The 21,568-nt window shown below is 38.5% G+C and overlaps 1 long non-coding RNA gene across 1 annotated transcript; it reads left to right on the top strand.

Annotated features, from left to right (window-relative positions):
• The first annotated feature begins 3,236 nt into the window (after positions 1-3,236).
• Positions 3,237-17,295, top strand: 4930570E03Rik (RIKEN cDNA 4930570E03 gene). The gene is made up of 3 exons (NR_167726.1): positions 3,237-3,300; positions 5,808-5,987; positions 15,320-17,295. It is a non-coding gene; the product is annotated as an RIKEN cDNA 4930570E03 gene (long non-coding RNA).
• The last annotated feature ends 4,273 nt before the right edge of the window (positions 17,296-21,568 follow it).

A 21,568-nucleotide genomic window follows, 5' to 3' on the forward strand; every position in this document is an offset into this window, starting at 1 on the left:
GATATTCATTAGAAATGGATATTAATGCATATTATATTCTAGGAAGTCCTCCTTTTCTGCTGAAAGTTACAATATATACCCTTTTATGAGAAAGTAAAAATTAGCTATTTATACAAAGCAATTATTTAGTGAACACTCTAGAATAAGTTTAAAAAGTAGATTTCCCCAGTTCTCAATCTAAATCCTGGAATTTTTTTTTGTGGTACATAAAGGTGCATGAAAATATAATTAATACTGAAAGCTTAAAATTGAAGCAGGGCACTATGGCTTTAGAGTAAGTATTATAACTGTAGAGAAGTTGGTTAAAATAGACTTTGGGTCTAGAAAAGTATTTATTTGAGTGGCTATATTAATAGAGTTGTGCCATTCTTTTGTTTGCAGGTTCATTAAAATAAAGTGATTTTTGTAATAAAAATAAATCCTGAACTTATTGTTAAAATATCAAACAACAATACTATAGCATCAATAAGAATTTTTTGGCATTATATGTCAAATCTAAATGAATTCTGATTTTTTAAAGGTGGATATAACTTTAATTCCTTTGACTATTTTAATATATGAAACTATATTACGGGTTCTGTCCTGGAGCTGGCAGAGAGGAACCTAATGATGGATGGCCTTCTACTTAGTGATGGAGGACCTTCCTCTGCGTAATGGAGGACCTTCCACTGAGTGTGGAGGACTCTCCTTCCAATTTCCCTCCTATTTTCTTAAAGAGAGAGATCTAGGGTAGCCACTCTGGTGTCTTCCCCACCCACACTATTTTAATCTGTGAAGAGGAATGAGTATCTTTGACTTAGTAATTCATTCTATTTCTCAGACACCCTAGTACAGGGATTATAGGTTGAACTACCAGGCTGGTGCTTAGTGGCATCTTTTAAGTTGTTAGTTTATATGCAATGTACTAGAGCAGAACATGCTAGTATTTTAAAATATACATACGAAACAAAGAACAAAACATTCCTTAAAATAACAATGTGAAGTAAAGTAGTACTAGAGAAATGTAAATGTATTGAACCCATTTGTATTGTTGCATTTAGGCAAGAATTTAATTGCTTTAAAATGCTTTTTCTTTTTAATTAAAAATAGATTCTTCTCCCATACAATAACATCTTGACCACAGTTTCCCTTCCCTCGACTCTTCCAAGCTCCATCCTCCCAGCTCCTCCAGATGCACTCTTTCTGTTTCTCTTCAGAAATAAACAAGCCTCCAAGGGACAATGACCAGACAGGACAAAACAATGTGCAAAAGCCATCATATCAAGGCTCTACGAGGTTACCCAATAAGCAGAAAACAGTTCTAAGGGCAGGCCAAAGTGTAAGAGATACAATGTTCCGACTGTTAAAAGGCTCACAGAAACACCAGTCTAACACTTAAGGGCTGACAGAGACATGTGTGGGCTCTGTATTTACCACTTTGGTCTCTGTAAGCACATATGAACTCTGCTTTGTGAGATAGGTGGGACAGTCTCTTTTGGTGTCCTCCACCCCTACGGTCTTTCCTCCTCCTCTTCTGCATGGTACCCAGATCTCTTTGGGGAGGGACTTGATGGAAACCTCTTGTTCAGACTATGTCTACATAATGTGTGACTGTGGGTCTCTACACCTGCTCCCATACGCTGCCAGAGGAAGCCTCTGTTGACAACTGGACAAGGCCCTGATCTATGAGTATAGCACAGTATTATTAGGAATTATTTCATTGATTTTTTCACCATCCTGCTTGTTTCTACCCTAGTTCTCTGGGTTATCTAATCTCTAGTTCCTGGCCATCCAGGTAATGTAGGGCATAGGTTACCTCTCATGGCATGGGTCTCAAGTTAAAGCTAATTGGACAAAATTAAATTGAACTATATAGTAAAATGAAATAATTGGTTTGCTGATTTTTTTTTAGTTTATCTACTTTTAACTGGATATCTTGAAAGCATAGATGATTGATCCTTTTTTATCTTAATCATAAAAATGCATTATTTTGGGACTCTCCAAGTTAGATTTAAGGCTAGATAAAATGCTGCCTTCACTCACTGAACAGATATGTCACAGGCACTTTTCATGACTCAATGAGAAGGCCAAGGTCAAACCCCTTCCCCCAATAGTCCATTGTAATCCAACTCACAGAATTAATCCAACAATTTAAAAATGTTGGTAATTATTTCCTAACAGGTTTCTGGTTATAAGGTCATCCCTGATGTTATTAATGACACTCGGTTATGTTTGCAGATAGGAGCTTGGCCGTTGTCCTCTGAGAGGCTCTACCCAGCAACTGATGCAGATACTCATCAGCCAAACATTGGACAGAGGTGGTGAACTCATATGGAAGAGTTGGTGAAGGATTGAAGTCCCTGAATAAGATAGGAACCCATAGGAGGACCAACAGAGTCAACTAACCTGGACCTCTGGGAGCTCTCAGACTGAGCCACCAACCAAAAAAACACAACCGGGCTTGAATGAGTTTCCAGGTAGGTCTCCAACAACTGGAGCAGAAGTTCTCCCTAAAGTTGTAGCCTGACTGTAGTTGTCCTTTCTCCAATAGGGCTGCCTTGTCTGGCCTCAGTGAGACAGTGTGTGCCTAGCCCTGCGGAGACTTGATTACCAGGGTAGGGGGATACGAAGCGGGGTGTCCATCCTCTCAGAGTAGTAGAGAAGTAATGATTGGGAAGGATCTCTGTGAAGAGGGACGGGAAAGGCACGTTTTTGTGTAAATAAATAAATTAATGTAAAAACCCTAGGGTTTTTGTTTGTTTATTTGTTTGTTTTCCGGGGATATGCCCCTCTTCATTTCTCATATATTAGACATAATTCCAATGTTACTTTTCTCACTCAACCTGTAGGTAGTCAGTCAAAGTAAATCTAAACTTTGTTTTACATTTTTATTCGTCTAATGGTTTTACCCATGTATATAATAAACTTATTTCATTTCCCTGTTCCCCTCCCTCACACCCCTTCCCTGGCTCCCTCCTATAAGAATCCTCTTCTTACTTTCACATCTTCTTTTTGTGTGGCACACTGCATTTCATTATAATTGCATGCCCAAGTATGGATGGAGTGTTATTCATTGGCGCAATGGCAATTTAATCTGTGTCTACTTGACTGAAGAAAGTGACACCCTCCACAAGACTTAGTTGCTAAAACCCTTCTGGGAAGGGTGGGGCATCATAGGCCACTCCCTTATTTGTGATGAAACACTGAGAGAACTTGTGCAGAGGCTGTAGATAACTTCATGAGCACAAGGCCATTTTATGTTCAGAAAATGTCCGAACTTATGAATGTCCTCATCTTCCATCAGAGTCAGGATGGGATTCGGTTTGTTTGTTTCTTTCTTTTTTTATTCTTGTGTGTGCTGCTCCCCGTGACTGTATGTGCTTGCGGGTGTGTGGATGGACATGCACATGGCTATGTATACCCCTTTGTGTTCCTGAGTGTGAATAGAGATACCTGAGTTAATACTGGATGTTGTCCTAAACTGCTCTCCACTTCTTTCTCTGAGGGAAGGTCTCTTGCTGGACCTGGGGTTCAGGAGTCTACCTAGCCAGCTTGCTCCAGGAATTCCCTGTCTCTGTCTCCCACATTTTGGGACTTCTTGTGGTCTGCCCCTTCTGCCCAGATTGTTAGGTAGTTTCTGGGAACCCGAAGCCCAGTTCCCATGATTGTGAGCAAGGGCTTTATCCACTGGATCATTTCCCCAGCCCCTGAAGCACATACTCATACCTTCTGTTAAATAATATTCACTAGAAAATGGAAGCATTTGATGATTATTTTCTGGGCTAGCTGAACATTTGTAGGTATACGTACAGTTTTGTGGTTTTTCCCCCCTTTAATTTGATATTTTCTTTATTTACATTTCAAGTGTTTTCTTGATTCCCTGATTCCCCCCTCCCGGAAACCTTCTATGCCATCCTCCCTCCCCCTGCTTCTATGAGGGTGTTCCTCCACCCATCCACCCACTCCCACCTCCCTGCCCTCAATTTCTCTACACTGAAGCATCTATTGAGCCTTCATAGGACCAAGGACCTCTCCTCCCATTGATGCCTGGCAAGGCCATCATCTGCTACATATGCAGATGGAACCATATGTACTCCTTGGTTGGTAGCTTAGTCCCTGGGAGCTCTGGGGGGTCTAGTTAGTTGATATTGTTGTTCTTCCTATGGGATTTTTTTTAATCTTCTACTTCTTGTATTGGCTGGTTTTATTTTGAATTTTTGGCTCTGACATTTCAAGTATAATAATAATGTTTAAAGATTTTATTTATTTATTTATTTTTTGCTGGTCCATTTGGGATACATTTTCTTTGATCACTGACGATTTTGGTTTATTATATGTCGACTTATTTGGATTGCTATCGTGACTCTAATCATGGCTGAACACAGAGGGCTGGAAGTTCTTTTACATTTCTAAAGATCTAAAACTTGAAGAACATAAGGTTGGCAGTAATGATTTACATACTTAAGTTGTGTTTCATTTGGAGAATTATTCTATCCCACAAGGAATTATGCTGTGTATTGTTTCTCAGAATGGTTGATGTTTAGATGGGCTTGTGATTTTAGTAAACATAGTGGTCACATCTTCAAATACTTGTTTCTAAGCTCTTTAAAACAGACATAATTGTACTCTGCGTTAAAGAATCCAAGTGGTTTGAAGTTAAGCAGACCTTCATTGTAATGTCAGAACTGCCCTTGCTTCTCTCCTCCATAAATTTTCTGTCCTATGGTTTCTATTCCTACTTCAATAGGAAAATATTGACATAAATTATGATTGAGCATGAAGTTTCTCTTTGGGGAATTGTTTCCTCTTTTTCTTCCTATACTGACAGGAAAATCCTTCATTTTATTTTGCCTGGAGAAAATTGTCTGTTCTATCAGTTTTCTATTTACATTTTCTTTGAGAAAAATGTGGAAGACAACTGTTTTAAGGTTGAACTTGATCCAGTTTCTATTAAGGCTGTCCTCAGAGCTTTGGAAAGTTTATTTTTAACTCTGTCTGAATTTGTTTAAAATAAAACATAACTGACCATTGTTATTTCCTCTGCCTCCTTTTCAGAAGAATGTATGGTCAGCCATGCCTTAATTAAGCAGTAGAAATGTATGCTCTCAAGCAAACTTGAAGTGTACCACTGCAGGACAAACTAGTGCATTTATGTAATGACGGGTTGCTCATTTGATCTAACTAGTTCTTTCAATATGAGATTAGACAGGCTATTTGTTCTGCTCAGTGAAGACTCTTGTGTCACTTTTCCATCCTGTACTTTGAGATGTTTTGGTTTATGTATAAGGTGGTGATTGGTGGAGAGAGGAGGGAGTGGGAAGAAGATGCTTGTGTGCCGTAAGTTCCACTGAGAACTGCTGCGTTGGGAGGTCAGCTCCCAATCTTGGACTTAAAAGGGGCCTGGGCAGTCTTTTTATCATAGGATCAGAAAAACAAATAGGGCCTGAAATACTGCTTAGGTGGCTGAGTCTCTCACCTGATTCACACCTGTATGCATCGTGTGGAAAGATGACCATGTGTGTCTTTCTTGTGCTTGGAGGAGCTCAGAAAGGATTACTCTCCCCTTGCTCCAGTATTCACTTTGAAAAGGATGAGAGAAAAACCATAGTCCTAGAGTAGTCAGGATTCCGGCTTGTGTTTTGCTTCCATTCTTGGTCAATTCCTGTGTGAACAACAACTCCATAATAATATTGAACACTGGAAATAAGTGATGTAAATTGCCATACATATTCTCAGCTCTATTGTGGAGAGTTAACAAATCATAATAATGATTATTACTGTGAAACTCTCACATTGCTGTATTTAATTGCTGTATTCTTTCTTTGCAGGAGGCATGTAAGTTGAACCAGTCATTATCCTTCATTACAAAAACATGTTTCCAGCCGCAGACTGTACTGGCTTCAGTGACTTTACTAGCACTGTCAGTTTGGAGCATGTAGGTGCTGCCAAAGGACCTTTTGAGAACAGTTCTGTCTTGGTTGTTTGCTTATCTGCTGCCATGGAAACAGGTATTTAATCATGAAAAAAAAAAAGAAAAGAAAATGGCCTTATACAAAGCTGTATTTCAAATAATGTTAGTGGTGGGCAGTGATTCTTTCTTTTTAAAAAATATAATTTCTATGTGACTAACCTCGTTTTTTTGGCAACCTGATTTGGGTTTCCATGGAAACAAGTGACAGCTGAGGTCTCTATGCTCTTATAACTGGGAGGGCTCAGGTTAAGTCTTATAAATGTCAGCTGTCTCAAAGCACCTAGCTAGTCTCCAGGGTAAACAAAAGAACAACCCTCCAAACACTTACAAACTTAAATATACCAGTGCTGTGCAGCAGTAGGCATGGGGCTGCAGAAGTAGCTGAGAGATCTCTTTTTGAGAAATGTCCACAAACCAGGAAAAGACACACCGGGAATAGTGTGGACTTTTGGAACCTCAAAGCTCTCCCCACAAAGCCAGACCTAATTCTTCCCAAACAGTTTCACCAACTGGGTACCAACCATTCAAACATGAGCTTATGGGGGCATTCTCACTCAAACCACCAAATACTTGAAAGCTTACCTAGAAGGAACCAAAAGAGATATGAACAGTAAAGAAGGAAGTATCTTTGTTTATACATTATTTGATTATATACATAAGAGACTCTAAAGACTCAATGCAAAAACTAACTCCAAGGGCAGGTACAAATCAACAAAGTGGAAGGATGCAATAAAAATATTAGTATCTTTCTTTATATTCTAATAGCAAATGTAATAAGAAAGAAATCGAGAAAATAGTTCAATTCACAATTTTCCCTTTTCCCCCAATGTTTTCTCCATGAAGCCTAACTAAGGGTGTGAAAGACCGTAACACAAAAAAATCGAACTGAACCCAACCCAACCTAACCAATCACCACACCACACCAAGCCACACCAAACCAAACCACACCACACTACACCACACCACACCACACCACACCAAGCCACACCAAACCAAACCACACCACACTACACCACACCATACCACACCACACCAAGCCACACCAAACCAAACCACACCACACGACACCACACCACACCACACCAAGCCACACCAAACCAAACCACACCACACCACACCACACCACACCACACCACACCACACTACACCAAACCACACCAACTCACACCACACTGAAGAACGAAATTGTGGAAGACACTAGATGTGATGACTTCCCATGCTCATGGACAGGACGAATCAATATTATGAAAATGACTACACTATTAAACGTAATATATAGATTCAATATGATCCCCATCAAAACACCAACACAATTTTTTCACACACACAAATAAATTCACATGAAAACACACACACACACACACACACACACACACACACGCACACGCGCGCACACACACACACACACACACACACACACACACCCCTCTGTATAGTCAAGAAATCCTCAGCAAAAATAATAATGCTTGAGGTGTGATATTTGCTTAGGTTCAGATTATGCTACAGAGCCATTGTCACAAAGCAGCATGATTCTGGAATGAAAACAGACTCCAGGATTAATGAAATAAACGAGTCAGATACAAACCTATCTAGCGATTGCCTCTTATTTAGGACAACACTCTCAAAAATATGTATTGGAAGAATGATAATTTCTTTAACAAATGTTGCTGGTAAAATTGGATCCCTATATCCAGAAGAATGAAACTGAAGCTCTTTTACTCACCCTGTACAAACACCAGCCCCAAATGGATCAGACCGTCTAGTGTAAGCCCTGAAATCATGAAACTATTAGAGCAAAAAACGTCGCCTAAATGCTTCAAGATGCAGCACAGGTGAGGACTGTCTGAATGTTACTCTGACTAATCAGGAAATAATGCCAACAATGACAAATGGGACTTTATGAAGTTAAAAATTTCCATATAGCAAAGGAAACAGTCAACTGAATAAAGAGAAGAAGAAGTAATAAAGAAAAATAGTTGTAAGCTGTATATCTTATAGATGGTCAACATACAAAGAAATATAAAGAAATACTGGGGTATGTTTGAATACTATGTTATTGCATTAAAAAGAAACAACAGAAACTAAACAACAAGAAATAAAATAATGGCTCCCAATGGAGGAGCTAGAGAAAGTACCCAAGGAGCTAAAAGGATCTGCAACCCTATAGGTGCAACAACATTATGAACTAACCAGTACCCCGGAGCTCTTGACTCTAGCTGCATATGTATCAAAAGATGGCCTAATCGGCCATCACTGGAAAGAGAGGCCCATTGGACACGTAAACTTTGTATGCCCCAGTACAGGGGAACGCCAGGGCCAAAAAGGGGGAGTGGGTGGGTAGGGGAGTGGGGGTGGGTGGGCATGGGGGACTTTTGGTATAGCATTGGAAATGTAAATGAGCTAAATACCTAATAAAAAATGGAAAAAAAAAGAAAAAAAAAGAAATAAAATAACTCAATCGTCTAATGAAATAAACAGCAAGTTTCTAAATGAAATAAAAATGCCCAAAATACATATAGTATAATGTTCGACCTCTCTAGACACTAGAGACCTAGAAATCAAAGCTACAGAAATTCCAATTCCCCCCACGCCCACCCCCAGTTGAAACAATTTCATTAAGCCTCAGTGGGAAAGGATGTGCCTAGTCCTGCAGAGACTTGGTGCACTAGGGTAGGGGGACAACCAGGGGAGCACCCTCTTAGAGGCGAGAGGGATGAGGGGTGAAATCCTATGAGGAGGGACCTGGAGGGGACAGCATTTGGGATGTAAATACATAAATTAATAATAAAAAGAAAACAAATACATTCTGTTAAAATATGGACAAAAGGGAAGCCTTAGTTCATTTCTGATGGGAATATAAACTAGTCCATCTTTAAAACTAAAGATGGAGCTAATTCTGACCCAGCTACACCGCTCTTAGGTATTTATCCAAAATATTCCAAGTCTATATATCACAGAGATCCTTGACCATTCACTACAACACAGGCCCCTAAAACAGAGGAGTGGATAACGGAAATGTGGTATACATAAACAATGAAAACATTTACATTTGTAAAAAAGTAATGTTATTATCAGGTGAATGGATGGTACTGCATTATCATTTTAAGGGAATTTAGAAAAGTCTAAGAAAGAAAGATATATGTTTACTATCTTTTATGGTTACTAATTTATGTGGTTATATATATATGTGTGTGTGTGTGTGTATATATATATATACGTATATATATATATATTCATATTAAAGAACAAGTGAAACTAAAGAAGCAAAGAGCTTAACAGGAGGTGGGAAGAATCATAAAATGGAGAGTTGTGGGTTTGAGGCTATGCCTAACATACATTAAGTACTTGGGGGAAATCTTTGATATCTATACATCTAGGAGAAGATTAATATTTAGACTATTCACTCAAAAACTAAACCAAAAAGCCCTCAAAAAACAACTCAATCAGTGAATGGATTAGTGAGGTGAATAGACAGTTCTCAAAAGAAAAAAAAATGAGCTGGGCCATGGTGGCGAATGCCTTTAATTCCAGCACTTGGGAGGCAGAGACAGGGGGAGTTCTGAGTTCGAGGCCAGCCTGGTCTACCGAGTGAGTTCCAGGACAGCTAGGGCTGCAGAGAGAAACCCTGTCTCAGAAAAAAAAACAAAAACAAAAACCGATAAAAGAAAAAATGAAAATGGTTAATAAACACTTGAAAAGTGTTTAGTCTCATTGATATCAGAGAAATATCCATAGGTAGCCCTGTACCATGTACAATGAAAATATGCAGGGAGTATTTTTAAGTATTAAAAATTAAAATAATGAAGTTACCATTGTCATATTACCAGCTAGCAGCCATCAACAGTGAGGCAAGATCCTACATGAGCATAAAAGATTACTCCTGTTAGTAATTGTAAGAAGCCTCAGGATTGCTATTATTTAAAAAAATATAATGATGTAACTTTCAGTTGAGGTGTGTGTGTTTTTTAGACATCACACAGTTGAGCTTTAATAGAATATAGCACAGCAGAGCTATAACTTTTATAGGCACTTGGAAAGCAAAGAGGAATTGTGTGGCTTGCTTTATTACAATATTTATTTTATTGCTGTGGTCTGGAATCACATTTCTGAGGTATGTCTGTATCACATGTTATTGAGTTTATGAAATTTATAGAAGCAACATGTATGTGACAGTAATAAAACGGGCAGAAATGAAACAGAACCGCAAATGGGCAAGTTTTCTATATCTCAAATGAATTCAGTTAGTATAAATCTGGGCCTTATTCTAATAAATTAAGATATATATATATATATATAATTATATATTATTGTATATAATATATGATCTACATGTCTTATATATGAACATATATATGATTATATGTATATATTAACTTATATGTATAATTTTAAATATATATATGTATGTGTCAATATATATGTATAAATTATTCCCTAAAGCCATGGTAAGAAAAAATGTTCATAATAAAATTTTGTATTTTCATGGTGCATAGACAGAACCCTAGGGCACTGGTACGATAGGTAAGCATTTTCCACCAAGCTACAATGGCAGCCCCTTCACATGAATTACTAACATAAATTTTATTACAATGCCTGGTCTTCTTACCCTGTTGAATTTTTTATCTTAAATTTGAATGTCATTTCTTGTGCACAACCATGCAGTAAATGCTAACTTTAGTAGTGATATTCTACCATATTCTACCGTGCAGATGCCCATATCCTTACTCAACAAAGCCCCTGCGTTGATGGTACTAATAGTGAAATTCCTTTTCACTATTAGTGAAGGTTTGAATAAACATCACCATATGCACATCTTGTTGCGATTTATCTTGATATTTCCTTTGGATAATCTCCTAAAGACCGTATATTCTACCTTTTTATATTCTATATAAACTGTTAGGTAAAACTTGTAAGTTTTGCTCTGGAATTTTGTGCCAGTTGGTACTATTCTTTTTTTTAATTTTTTTATTAGATATTATCTTTATTTACATTTCAAATGTTATCCCCTTTCCTAGTTTCCCCTCCGAAAATTCCCTATCCCCTCCTTCCTCCCCTGCTCCCCACCCCACCCACTCCCACTTCCTGGCTCTGGCATTCCCCTATACTGGGACATAGAGCCTTCACAGGACCAAGGGCCTCTCCTCCCATTGATGACCGAGGGCATCCTCTGCTACATATATAGTTAGAGCCACAAGTTCCACCATGTGTTTTCTTTGATTGGTGGTATAGTTCCAAGGAGCTCTGGGGGTACTGGTTAGTTCATATTGATGTTCCTCCTATGGGGCTGCAAACCCCTTCAGCTCCCTGGGTACTTTCTCCGGCTGACTGGCTTTAGTTATTTGTTTATTATTTGGTGGAATTTTTCTGATGTCTTCTTGGACCAGATTTATTAAAATGTATTTTATAACATATAAAGAAATAGAAATACATAATATATACAATTTGATGAGTCTGGATATATGCATACAGTTATGATAGCAATATCACAATTAAGGAATTAGACAAACATATTGACTCTTAAATTTCCCTTTGTGTCAATTTAGTATGTCTATAACTGCATTTGTCTGTATGTGATGATAATAGACACCTTTAGCATGAAATTTACTGCCTTACTAAGTCTGAAGTGCACAGTGATGAGTTAACTGCGAGCACTGTGCCATGTAGCAAATCTCTAGAATATATTTATCTGTTGCAACAGAAACTTTGTACTTATTAAAGAATGGTTTCCATTTACCCCTCTCTGTAGTTCTTGGCAACCATTATTGTGCTCCGTGTTTCCATGTATATTTGATTATTCTAGAGACCTTTTATACATGAAAGCATGCAGTGTTTATCTTTCTGGGACTGCCCTATTTTATTTTTAGTCTAATGTCTGCCAGGTTCAACCATGTTGTCATAAACGGCACGATGTTCTGTTTTTCAAGCTAAACAACGTCATTATATTTCTATGCTACATTTTATGTGTCCAATCTTAGTGGGCACTGGGGTCATTCCTACATCTTGACTATTAAAAACCATGTGAATGTTAGGGTACAATCATGAGGTGCGTATTTTAAATCCTTTTCATATATTCCTAGGGGTGAAAAAGATGGGTTGGCTGACAGTTTTATTTTTAACTTTTTGAGAAACTTCCATACTTCCCATAGTTTCTGTATTATCTTTTTATGTGGTGCATATTAACCCTTTATCAAACATATTGTTAAAATATTCTGTTTGTCAAACATACATAAAATACTTCAAAATTAAAATATTTATATAGTCCCTCTAATTACTTATTTATAAATTTTTGGCTTTTGCATCATTTTGAGAAGTCTAGCATAGATTTTATCAAAGACCCTTAGATTTTCCTTTAGTTAAAAACCTGTAGTTTAGTTATTTTATAATTTATTTTGACCTCAAATTTGCAATTCTGCTTCCTCCTTCCAAGTGTTGTAATTATATATATGACACAATTCTCACACTTTTAGAGTTTATTACCTTCTATTGATAAATTATTTATTTTTTCAGAAATATTGTACTATTTATTATGACTTTACAACATCTCTTAATAAGGAAAGTCTTTCTTGATTAGTATTTGTTTATATATATTTCCAGAAGTAATTGAGTCATGTAATATAATTTTAAGGAAAACCTTACATTTTGATTGGGGTTACAATGAATTTATAGCTTAACTCAGTGAAATTGATCTTTATAAGAGGTACTTGCCATTTGGAATCATGGGTAATATTGTTAGTGTCTTTTGTCATCTGCTGGTCATAATTCTCTTCCCACAAACCCAACATTTCTCCTTTATGATTCTTTCTTCTGCCTTTCAAGAGCATGGTGTGATACAAAATTCCGGTATGTGACATTATGTTACATGCTACCATCTCCTCCTCCCATGTTCTATACTCCATGGTCCACTCTTTATTTGTTTTCGTTTTTTCTATGAGTTGCGAACTCTGCCATATCTGCACTACGGGGAAGTTCCCATGGTGTCATGTGTTCATGGGATGGTGGTTCCTGTGGAAAGAAAGAAAAGCAGGGAAAGTTATAGTTGTCTTTCTTTTCTTTTTGTTTCTTTCTTTCTTTTCTTTTTGTATTGCTTTCAATTAATTCTAGAAACTATCCTAGATCACATGTTAAATAGTTTTATGCTTACTTTAAGGTATGAGAGGAAAAACAAAAAGGAAGGCTCCTATCCCTGACAATACACTTTCCATTGCCTAGAAAAAAGGTTGCATTTTTATTATTATAAGGTTATTATTATTATTATTATTATTATTATTATTTTGGTTACGGCTTGTAAAAGAAAAAGTGTGTGTGTGTGTGTGTGTGTAACTCTTTGTAGAATATCCCTAAACCATTGTCTTAGTTTGAGCTGTTATAACAAATTAATATAGACAGTCACAAAACTAACAATACTTAATTCTTATAGAAATGGGTAAGTTAAAGATCAAAGTGCCAGCAGATCCAGTGTCTGCTCCTGGATTGTGTCTTCTTCCTGAGTGTTCATATGATAGAATGACTTTCCTTGTTCCTTATGAAGGTACCAATACCATGTATAATACCACAGACTTTATTTCCCAATCCCGCTGCACAGGGACTCTTAGTATTTACCAAGAAAACAAAGCAAAACAAGAAGCTTCCAGACATGTTTAATGCTTTACTACAAGTTCTTATCCATCCCTGAGAGAGGCAACTTTGCACCAATTGTTCATAAAAAATTGGCAGTCGGGTCAGCAGTATCCCATTGTTTGTGATAAACAGTCTGCTTCTTATGTGGGTTGAACACAGTGACAGGATCCCTGCAGTAACAGGGACATGAACCGGTTCATCCCTACCTGAAACCATCTCACAGTAGATGGAGTTTGGCTCTTCTGTTGCAAATTGATATTAAGTAAGATTCACTCAGAGACAAAAAGTCTACATACATCGTTTTATTGGCTCTTTTTCTGGCTCTTCAAGAAATAAGGAGGAGATGCTTTCTTTTGGTTCACATTTGAAGGATCCTGTTGATAGAAAGTGGATAAGTCATGGTGGAATGAGCTAGAGACAGTTGGTCCCATTGCACTCATTACGTTGAAGCAGATCTTGGGTCATTGGCATTTGTGGGTTTCTGTACTAACCTCTGGCCACTACAGTAAGAAACATCTCTGATGAATGCTAGGTGCTGCACTAATCCATGTGCTATAGCATGATTATTTAAAATGCAGCTTGACAACATTACTGTGTAGCAAAACAATAGTGAGAGGATCTTCTCTAGAGCCTCTGACCTCCCAGTCCTTGGTTTTTGTCCTGGTTTATAGATCCAGATGTGAGTTTCTTTCTCACCTGTGGGATGGACTTTAAATTCAATTGGAAAACAGTTGGTTGTATGTACAACAGTCAAGTCACTGTTGTACCAGAGGACACATCTTGCCTAATATGTTATTATTGTATTTTGCGCGTGCGCGAGCACACACACACACACACACACACACACACACACACACACACACACACACGATTGAAATAGTAAAGATGCAGTATCAAGTATTATTCCAGGATTTTTAATGTATAAATTATATAAAAATAAACAATGCATACATCTCATTAGTACTTAAATTTTCTTATCAAGTATAAGATTATATGTATGACAAAGGTTCATTATCAGTGAATGTTGTATTTGTACACATAATCCATATTTGTTGAATTACATAAACATGTCTCTTCTGAAAGAGGGTTGTGAGTGTGAAGAGTTTAAGCAGCCCTGGCATACACTGTTAGAAGAGTATGAAAAGACATTGCAAAGTGACAAAAGTGTACAAGAAGATATGGCAATTTAGGGAAAGAAAGGCTATTAGCAGGAACTTAGGATAGTTCAGAAAATAAAGCTATTTTTTTTTCTATCTGCAGTCTGTCTTGTCTAGTAGCATAGAAAAATTACATGAGGAACAGAGAGGGTAGATGCTGTAGCTGCTTTTACAGTAAGATCCATTAAGGTTTCTTCCCACCAGTCTACTCTCAGCCAGCAGCAGGCAGGGCTATTAGTACTAAGGAGTGAGGAGATAGGATTTCTGCCCCAGCCTTCTTCAGCATTGATGCAGCCACTTTCATGACATGTGCAAACAAGTGTCCAGGCCAGAATTACTTCTTTAAAATGTTTTCACTCTCAACTGTAATCATTAGGATATCATTCAACATTGCATTTTCTAATAAAATACAACCATCTCATTTTATCTAGACCTCTATGAAGTGCTATCATTACAGATATGACAAATTAAAAAAAAAGCAGCTTGCTTTAAGCGGCCATATTTTATGTGTGGCCCACACAGCTGCCACTTGAAGCACAGCTCACAATCATCTTGATAAGTCAATCAGTTTTCATTTTTCATTTTCATCTCCTAGGTAATCAGACCATCCATCCAGACCCTTGTCAAAGAAGAACATCTAAAACAGCAATACGTATTCATGATCCGTTTTCTTCGAACACCGACTTCATAGAAAAGAAAAGATCTTTCCACGGAGGATTTTAAATCACAGCAACCCTATTTTTTTTTTTTTTTTTTTGATTCTGGCTAGAGAGCCTGAGGGGAAACATACCACAGAATACAACATCATTATACTGCAGTCTCTTATGATCCATCAGAAATGAAAACGGGACCACCTGCTAGGTCTATTATGTATTTAATATGAATAAGAAGTATCCCACTGCTGGTCATTAAAAGAAATTGTAAGCCATCTGACATTATACTTATCACCCATGCCCTGCCTCAAGTGTGTTGGGAAACACAGAGTTTGAGGATGGGTGCATTAGAGTCGGTCCTTTGATGTGAGTACAAGGCATGTGAACCCAAAGGAAGTCATTTATCTGTCAAAAAACATCTCTGAGACAGCATTTTGTAAAATATAATTATAAAACAGTATTATTGGCACAAGGAAGAATGGAAAAAAAATTCCAGCAGCTGCAAAAGGCATTAAGTTCGTCTTACCTGATATCCGCATGGTCTGTGAACTCATGAGAAAAATAGAAAATTTGGTCTGTTTAGCAAGGATACATTCAGGAAGTCATGGATCTTGCCTGACTGTTGACATGGCTCAATGACTATACAAGTTTCCCTGGGCCTAACTCGAGCTACCTGAATACAGTTAACTGGCTCGTTCAATAGTTCCTGTGGGATATTTTAACCCATGCCCTGTAAAAGTTCAAAGCTAAATGTGGCCATATATTGGGGGAAATGTTTGTCAAATTAGAGTTGTGGAGAGGGATAACTGGAAACTTCCAACATGAATGAGACCCAGAAACAATCTTTTGCTTGAATGCATTGAGCCTTGCAAACCATCTGAGTTTCCAGATCCTAAACAAGAGGAAGGCCAAATTTAGATATTGTGTTGATTTTTGAGAGAATGCAGGACTGGAAAATCCATCTTGGATCTCTGAATCATATTCTGGGAACGGTAGGAACTTCTTGTTTTTATTTTGGACCTCAATTTTAAAATAGGAAGTGTTGATGGAGAGGCTGTGGCACTTGATCCAATTCTAAGTATCTTGTTTGGATGGGTGATGAACACCGTAGGGATTTTCCTGTCCCAGCTTACATTAACATAGACCACATTCATTTAAAATACCCCCAAACACAGAAGACACAAAACTAAAATGTTTCATTCAAGAAGGCATTGTTAGGAGTTCAAATGTGATTGAGTTGTTGTCCACAAAATAAAACACAACAAAAGCCAGGTAATGCTCCTGTGATGGTCAGCCTTGATTGTTAACATCATTTTGAGTCACCATGGGAATAACTTGAGTCTGTCAGAGAGTTTCTAGGTTAGGTTCATTAAGGTGGAAAGCCGCATTCTAAATATGAGCAGCACCCATCCATGGGGCAGAGTCCTGGAGCCAGTAAAAAGGAGACAGCCAGTCAAATGCAAGGATTCATCACTTTCTGCTTCAACGTAATGAGTGCAATGGAACCAACTGTCTCTAGCTCATTCCACCATTACTTATCCACTTTCTATCAACAGAATCCTTCAAATGTGAACCAAAAGAAAGCATCTCCTCCTTATTTCTTGAAGAGCCAGAAAAGAGCTGATAAAACGATGTATGTAGACTTTTTGTCTCTGAGTGAATCTTAATATCAATTTGCAACAGAAGAGCCAAACTCCATCTACTGTGAGATGGTTTCAGGTAGGGATGAACCGGTTCATGTCCCTGTTACTGCAGGGATCCTGTCACTGTGTCCAACCCACATAAGAAGCAGACTGTTTATCACAAACAATGGGATACTGCTTATCCAGCTGCCAATTTTTTTTATGAACAATTGGTGAAAAGTTGCCTCTCTCAGGGACTGAAAGAACTTGTAGTAAAGCGTTAAACATGTCTGGAAGCTTCTTGTTTTGCTTTGTTTTCTTGGTAAATATTAAGAGTCAGAGACTTTTTACTAAAGGTAACACGAGACCATGTGGATTGAAGTGCAGTAAGAAGTTTGTCTCCTACAGCCCTCTTAGGCTATCATGGGGTCCTTGATGAGATGGAATTCGGTCTGTGTACAGCACGCTGAGAAGTCAGGTATCTCAGGCTCTCAGATCTAAAATGGTGCACAGCATCACCAATGATGGATTTTAATCTGAGTTATAGTCAAATTTAAAAGAGTATGCGTGTATACCAAATTATAAAATATGTTTAATATAAATACAATAAATAGTATAAAATATTTTATTTAATATAAAAGATTACAAGCAAAACATATTTTTCTCTTCCTCTCTGTCTTTCCCCCTTTCTCCCTCTCCTTTAATTCTGTATCCTGTCTGGCAGATTCCTCCAGATCCACCATCTTATAGTCTGTCTATCTCTGTTTCTCTCTATCTCTTGTCTGTGTTAAACACATTTTCCCAAATGTTAGCTGTAATGGTTGGGAAAAAGGCACAAAGAAAACGACCAGAGTCTGAGTGTTTTGAAAGCAGAAGCGGTTTCCCTATCAACTGCTGTTAACATGAAAAACATGTGCTTTATACTGAGAGAAACCTATGAAAAATAACGTGTGTATTCAGAACATTCAGTGCACGAAACTGAAACTGTCCTCACCCATCTTTTGTTTCTCACTGTTCCTTTAAGTCCTACTGCAGCAGAGATATTCTATATTTCCTAAAGAAAATGTTGGTCACAGCCATCATCTAAGTCACCCTATGTCAATAATTCATGTGTCTAGCTCAATGGTGTGATTATTATATTCTTCAAGTTTCTTTTCTTTTAAAGCACAGATTCAGGAAGGCATTTTGGTATCTTGTGTTATCCCAACCTTGATTTCTACCTTTGCTTTTTCTCTTACTGTCTGTATTTCTGGCTACACCAAGATGATGCAGCAGCAGGGACGGGAGAGGACTGACTAACTCCAGCGCATATTCTAGCACTGCGTGAGTAGCCATCAGCGTTCTCAGGGGCAGCAGATGTTGGCAAATGGCTCTTTTGCTGCATTGTGTCGAGCTGTGCTGCAGCTGCTTTGTGGACCTTCGTCAGCCAGAGACTGCTTTCCTGCACCTAATTAGCATGGTTGGTCACCTTCCATCTTGGTCATACTGGGAGTCATACGCCACTATGTCTGAGTGGATTTTCTTTTCATTTTTATTAGGTATTTCCTTTATTTAATTTCAAGTGTTATCCCCTTTCCTTATTTCCCGTCTGAAACCCCTATCTCCTCTGCCCTCCCCCTGTTCACCAACCCACCCACTCCTGCTTCCCTGCCCTGGCATTCCCCTATACTGGGCATAGAACCTTCACAGGACCAAGAGTTTCTCCTCCCATTGATGACCAACTAGGCCATCCTCTGCTACATATGCAGCTAGAGCCATGAGTCCCACCATGTGTTTTCTTTGGTTGGTGGTTTAGTTCCTGGGAGCTCTGGGGGGTACTGGTTAGTTCATATTGTTGTTCCTCCTATGGGGCTTCAAACCCCTTCAGCTCTCCATTGGAGACCCTGAGCTCAGTCCAATCGTTGGCTGAGAGCATCCACCTCTGTATTTGTCAGGCACTGGCAGAGCCTCTCAGAAGACAACTATATCAGGCTCCTGTCAGCAAACACTTTTTGGCATCCACAATAGTGTCTGGGTGTGGTGATTGTATGGGGTGAGATGGATTTTTTGAACAAGATGAGAAGAGAAACTCTTTTCCTTAGTGAGTGACAGAGAGAGAGAGAGAGAGAGAGAGAGAGAGACAGAGAGACAGAGAGAGACAGAGAGAGACAGAGAGAGACACACACACACAGAGAGAAACAGAGAGAGAGAAACAGAGAAACTGAGAGAGAGAGACAGAGAGAGGACATTTTTTTCTCCATACTATTTCTTTTCCAAGTACCCAGTTTCTTCTTCTTACGAAAGATCTAAAGCTCTTGCTAAAATAAGAGTTTCAGCATTGGCTTTTGACCCCATTTTTCCAAATTGCATCACATTTCCTGGGTGCAGGAGACCCTTTCACAACGTGAGAGTAATTGATCTTTTTAATGTAGTCTTTCAGTTTCAAGAGAAGGTCAGTCTCGGCAGCCTTCCCTCTGGATTATCCCAAACCAAACAGTGTGGTCCAGTGGCCATGTGGCGGTGGCATCACAAGCTTGCTTCTTGCCTTGACGGAAACACGAGAGTAAGGAAACCTTACAGCGCAATCTGACTGAGGCATGATGGGACGTAGAGTGCGCCTCAGCTCACCTCGTCCGATGTTTGCAAGACAGTGTGAGCTTCTATAAGTCTGCACAGAGGCCGGTGTTTAATCGGCAGCTTGAGTTCTTTCCTTTCTGTGTCTAGTCCTATCAATCTACTTTTCACGAGAGCATTTTTTGTGCTAACAGTTAAGCAAGGTAATCGTTTAATACAATGTTTTCCTCTCTCGTGAACTTGAAGAACTTCCTTGGGGGATTAAGAGAAGCTCACCTGATGCTCTATGGAAGGTTTTCTCCTCGTTGTTCACGTGGGGAGCTTCCTTAGAGTCCCCATACCAATAATAAATTAGTGAAGAGGTCTCGAGGGCAATAGGAGGAAACCGTGGGCTTACCGACAGCACATGATAAATACACATATTAATTATATATATCAAGGGAGAAATCTCAAAATCCAATTGTGTTTTGAGAACAACTCCTTACTCTTCCAGAGTTTCAACTTTTGGTATGGAACTTTCTCAAATACAGACCACAGCTTGGCCTTAGAGATGAATTTAGCACACCCCATCTTGGGCCTTATTTGTAAAAATAATAATAATAAAAAAAACGGGGGAGGGTCGATAATCAATCGACATCACCATGACCATGATGAATTCAGCGTTTTGATTTCACTAAGAGGAAAGGAAAGGTTCCCTAAACCCTGGGGAAAGGTCCTCCTACAGATAGAGATAAGTGAGGAAGACTAGGACTTTCTCCAGGAAGTCACACAGGTAAGCAGATAGGCGACAATGAGTCTCCCAAACCTTTAGCCTCAGCTGAAATGAACACCAGAGTTAATGGAAACTCCAGGCAGAGCCTATGAGAATGAAGGTCACCACCTCAGGGAATTTTGATAACAAGCTTGATAAGATGTCAGGCTTCAGTTTTATTGCTCCTGCTCTTATGAAGAACTATCCTGTGAGTATGCTTAAGGAGCCCAGGAGGCTCGAGGCAAAGAGTCCTTATGGGTCTTTCTTTTTATTACAAATACAGTGTAATGACATGCCTCATTCACCAGTTAGAGCCATAATGGCTTATTCAGATCCATCACAGAAGGGTTACTTAGGGTCTCCTGAGCAGACACAAGCTTTGCTGCCAACAAATGCATCTAGACATCTTGTTACCCTGCACTTCATTGTGACGGGTTTCTGTGGGAGTTAAGTCAGCCTGGGAAAGGGAAGGAGAATTTTATGACATGCATTTTCATCATCTCTTGTTTATCTGTTAATCACAATTCTATCATCACAGTTATTTCCACTGGAACAGGCAAACCCAAGACAAAGCTAGTCATTAAAAAAAAAAAAAAAACAGGCTGATTTGGGGTGGGGAGGGGAGATGGCTCAGTCAGTAATTTGCTTGGTGCTCAAGAATGAAGGTTTGACTGGGGAAGTGTAGGGAGGGGAAATCTGGGAGGAGTCAAGGGGAAGATTGAAAATGATCAAACTGCGCTGTATACATGAATGAACATTTTATAGCATTAGTGAAAATACTATGTTAAGAAAGAATACGGGGGCTGGAGAGATGGCTCAGCCATTAAAGGCTAGGCTCACATCCAAAAATATAAGAAAGAATAAGGAATTGGGCTTTGATGTCATTAGACCCTATGCTTAGGATTTGAGACAGGTAAGGTACAGGGCTATCCAGTCTAGCTTCATGTTCATTGAGAGGCACTGTCTCAAAAAAATTATAAGATGGAGAATGCTTCCACATAAACACACAGACACAGACACATATATACTTGCGTGTGAGCATGCACACATACACAGAAAGACAGACATAAAGAGAGACAAAGGCAGAGACAGAGAGACAGAGACAGAAGATGTCTTGACTATTTTAAAATAGAATGTCTGAATACAGACTTTCTATGGCTATTAACACCTCAGTTGAGTCTATTCATTTGTTTCTTAGACATGTTAAGTTATATGAGTTAAGTGATTAAATTTAATATACTGACCTTAGTAACTTATTCTTCTTT

This window comes from Mus musculus, chromosome 16 (assembly GCF_000001635.26).
Source record: "Mus musculus strain C57BL/6J chromosome 16, GRCm38.p6 C57BL/6J".
In the NCBI taxonomy this organism is placed as follows: Eukaryota; Metazoa; Chordata; class Mammalia; order Rodentia; family Muridae; genus Mus; species Mus musculus.